The sequence below is a fragment of the Capsicum annuum genome, chromosome 2 (assembly GCF_002878395.1).
Source record: "Capsicum annuum cultivar UCD-10X-F1 chromosome 2, UCD10Xv1.1, whole genome shotgun sequence".
In the NCBI taxonomy this organism is placed as follows: domain Eukaryota; kingdom Viridiplantae; phylum Streptophyta; class Magnoliopsida; order Solanales; family Solanaceae; genus Capsicum; species Capsicum annuum.
Window position 1 is genome coordinate 68,492,812 of NC_061112.1, and position 4,845 is coordinate 68,497,656.

The 4,845-nt window shown below is 34.0% G+C and overlaps 1 pseudogene; it reads right to left on the minus strand.

Annotated features, from left to right (window-relative positions):
* Positions 1-554: 554 nt before the first annotated feature.
* On the minus strand, positions 555-3,942 carry LOC107857558 (annotated as a pseudogene).
* Between the last annotated feature and the right edge of the window lie 903 nt (positions 3,943-4,845).

Here is a 4,845-nt window from a genome sequence, read left to right on the forward strand (position 1 = left end):
AATTTTACATCTTGTATTTTGTTTTTATTTCGACTATGTTAATCCGTCGTTGTAACATTCCATGCACAAAGACGAAGCTCTTGCAATCAATCCTAACCTTCTATATACTAGTTCAAGAATAGTAATTATATTTGAGATGACAAAAGAACTTTGTTGCGAAAAAAGTGTACAAAGTCAAAAAAGGATATTTTTGTAAACAAATATTTTTTTCATAGAAATTATGTAAGATATATTATTTCTAATACATTAAACCAAACAATGTATAAGAAACAATATCAACATAACTAACACAAGCATTACTTATACAATATATTCTACATTGTTATAATGCACTTTTACCAAACGATCCCTTATAGTTATTTTTTATGACTGGTAGTTGTTCTGGTTATGTGGTATCTGGATAGTATGGACCTTTGTTTTTCTGTGTTTCCAAAGATAGTCAGCTGAGCCCAAGCTAGACTATGGCACTTGTAATGATTCATTAGTGATTAATGGAAATGTTAGTTACCAAAAAACAAAAAGAAATGCCCAAAACAAGAAGGAAAACACTCGGATATATGCACAAGAAAACAGCAGTAATTGAAGTCTAACTATACTGTTAGTACAAAAGGATCTTCATTTTTGTGATAGAAAGGTACATAAATTAATGGTGTTGATTTGCAACATTAATGTTTGATTTATTGGTTAAAAAAATCCAACGATTTGTTTCCAGAAAGATTTTGTTCATGTATTACTGATCATCTCTATTTCTTTTATGCTGGCTAATCTTGCATTCTCTCGGTCCTTCTTGAATGTCCAATACAATGGGGTATAAAATAAGCAACACAAACCAAAAGGCAAGACCATCATTGAAAAGAGGCCTTTTGACAATGCTAAGGCCTCTTTTGCTGATCCCAATACCGGATCAACAGACTTGGTATCATAACCATATAGGTTCTCCGCAACAATTCCTACAACTCGAGCTGCAAAGGAAGAAAATGAAACCTCAAAGGCACGATCAAATGCATAAATCATGGTTCTGTGTTTTGAAGGTATCACTACTGCAAACATGGGACCATTTGAAGCGGTAGAATTCCAGCTGATTGTCATCCCCTTCAGGAATAATGTCACAGCAAATGCGTAGTAGCTGCTCAGACTGAGGGACAATACGAAGAAGGAACCATGAAAATGGGATGCCCATAAAAGCACTAAATTGGGCACACATGATACGCCCTGAATGAGGGTATATGTAAGATATTCAATCTGCAACTATGCCACCCAAAAAGGATCCTATTGCACATCCTGCAGCAAATAGACTGACAAGTGCTGCTGCACTGTTGCGATCAAAACCTGCATTGGCATGAACTAATTAAAATAGTAACTAATATTGGCAAAAGAGAAAGGAAACATACTAAACATTTAATACATGCTGCTCACCAATTAATTCAAACCACAATGTATAGAAAACCATGGCTGTCCAAGGTAAGGATCCAACCAGACCCTGCAAAATAATGAACTGAAACGTTTGCACTTTCATGACAGCTTTCATGACTGTCCAAAACTCCACCCAAATCGACATTGAATTTGTATTTCTCTTCTCTATCAAGTCCTCCCTAAAATAGGATCACAAAAGGAGTTAAAAGGGTGGTTAACTACAGCAAAAGAAACGAAGCTACAATGTCACTGACTAATCTATAACGCTTAAACAAGCAACTCCTACCTGTCAGCACTATTTTTTGTGATGTCATGCTCTGCGCTGCCTCTTTTTCTTGGATCAACAACAAATGTAAAGACAAGAGATGCAATAAAAATACTGAAAGTTGCCATCATGACGAAGGCAAAGCGCCATCCTGGAATCTCCCAGAATTTATTGCAAGCCACAACAGTAGCAATAGCTCCACCTCCTATCCCACCCACAGTTCCAACAAGACTAAGAAATCCAAAATCAGTTCCTCTGGACTCATCCATATAACTATCTGCTATGAAGGACTGGAGTGCAGGTATCACAATTGCCAGTCCAAATCCATTTACTGCCCTCCAGAATCCAACCTGCATAAAATACTTACTAGCACTCACTGCACCAGTTGATAGGGACCAGCACAGGATACCGATTGCAAGAACAGTGGGACGATCATAGTTTATGACTAAAATACCTGCCACTGGTGATGCAATCCCCTGGATGAAGTTCCTTATGAATGTGAGATAACTAAGATCAGATGGCCCAGCCTTAAAAGTTTCACTGACTTCTTTGTAAACAGCTGGTAGGAGATTTTCATCAGCACGCTCCATTACAGCTGCCATGTTGATGATGATTAGGGAAACAGAAATCCCAAATACTCTTTTTGTTCTGTAATGGATAAACCTTTAAAAATCAAATTAGAAGAACACAGGTAATAAAATATAAGTGCAGAATTATTCTCTCAGATAGGTACATCGATTATAGCAAGTAATATCTTATCATTTGCCGATCAAAATCTTAATCACTTGGATATGGCAATAATGGAAGAACAAACTTTCATGCTCAGTAAACATAAATGCTCATGAACTGCTCCTTGTGGGAAGTGTTTGATCAACATGATACTCAACAAGATATACATGAATTCATGAAAGCACAGAAACTATATAACTTAAAGACATTTAGTAGCAATGCACCTACGAAGTCTTGAGTTTCAAACTACTGGACACAACACCACAGAAATTTAAAGTCTTCCCCTCAGTGGAAAACCCCCTTTTTAAACTAAAGGAAGTACCAATTCTCACAGTTTCATATCTAATAGTAGAGGCCAAATTTTATATACGAAAATTAAAGCCGTATTCAGTGATTAATCTGCATTGGTCTGTACAATAGCTTGCGTAGTGATATAACAAGAAACTATAGAAACAGCAGATAAGTAAGACCACAGGTTTGAATCAAACAAATCAGTTTATCATCTGTGCATAACCGCATTGACAATTTTCGTTGTGCATAAATGTACTGCTACGGCTTTGAATCACATCAGAAACCCCTTTGCTTGTTCAAACTATATATTAACATCATTTTTTTGATGGATGGCTAGTCCAAGTCCTCTTGAGGTGCATAAAAGAAAATGTAACTGAGTTGATTACTTGACTGGATAATTGTCGTAATTATTTGACATTATGCCCAGATAGTTGATTAGGTAAAGCCTTATTGGACTAAAACTTCTTACCATGACCGACTGACTGAATGTACGGCAATTAAAAAAGTTTGATATTTCAATAGGAGATTGCATTACCATAGGTGCAGTGCAATGACCACTGATATGAGGGAAACCACAGTTAAACGGCATACAAAAAGTAGCACGAGAAAGAGAAACGCGAATGGAAAATGATTAAGCATTCCAAATTCACAGTTTCAGGATTTTAGCTAGTAACTGACAAACATGATGCAATATCCATATGTCTTTGTTGAAAATGAGACCTCTGACCCTCGCTACAACAGCATGCTGAAAAGAGAAATATATATATCCCACAAGCTCCACTAAGTTTTATCCACAAATATCAAATCTTGTACCAAGTGTTATCACAAATGGAAAGATCAAATTAAAGGTGTTCATTATGATTTGGGTGATAAACTGACAAAAAAAAAAAATATCCACAAATATCAAATCTTGTACCAAGTGTTATCACAAATGGAAAGATCAAATTAAAGGTGTTCATTATGATTTGGGTGATAAACTGACAAAAAAAAAAAAAAGAAAATCAGCACATGTACGTTGAAAGAAGCAAGAGTGGAGCTAACCACATTGTGTCAACTGAACAGAGTTTTGGATCCAAAAATTGGAAGCTTAGCAGTTAAACCCCAAACAAGAGGTCAACGTTCTTCGTCCCCGTCCATCACGATTCAGATATTTGATTAACTTTTAGTACATAATTTAATAGACCCGAGTAAGTAAATGCACGTGGCTGGGTTTGGTAGAGAACCATTAATTAACGTGGAAGCACAGAAATTTCTTTAAAGGAAATAAACTAAGGCAACTTCTGAACTTAGAAGCATAGAATATCTAATGGGAAAATTTAAGAAATAGCAATTGTAGAGACTAATTATAATTTTTATAGCAATAGTTTTAAAATTATAAAAACTAGAAATATGTATTTTATATTTTAGCAAAAGTTTGCTATAAAAATATATATACAAATATATTAAAACGTTCCTTATTAAACTCTAATCAGTTAGAGTTAATTAAGGGATTAAACAGTTCCTTATTTTAAGCTATATTTAATTAACAGATTCTTTTACCTTTTATGACTCTTTTAATTTTACCTTAACCATTAATATACATATTCAAATTCAAAAATCATTTTCCATATTCATCACGTAAAAGCAGATTCAAAAAAAAATTGAGAGATTGAAATATCGTTGATGAACATCTGTATCTTATGAAGAATATTTGAATAAACAACCTGACAATTACAGGTATGGGCAAACAAACTTTGAGATCATATTATGCGATTGCGAAAATATTTTGAAAGTTAATAACAATATGGGCTAACGATCATGAATTGAAAATTTTAGATCGTATTTTGAATTTTATAAGTAATTGATAAAAATTTCGCTATCGACATTTTTTTTTTCAAAATAAAATTTTTCCTTGTCGTCATGTATGTATGAAACTAAATTACAGTTCTTATACGCTAAATTTGAAATTTAGTCGATGATACATATTATTCGACTAAAACATTATTTTTGCGTTGGAATTTATTTTTCTGTTGTGTATGTACAAATTAATTAATTGTATGTTGTACATATTATATAATTGAATTTGTATTTAATGTTTTCTAGTGTTCTGGACATTGAAGATGGGACGCATACCTATTCTCATTAAACGCACTGGTAGTATGAACAGC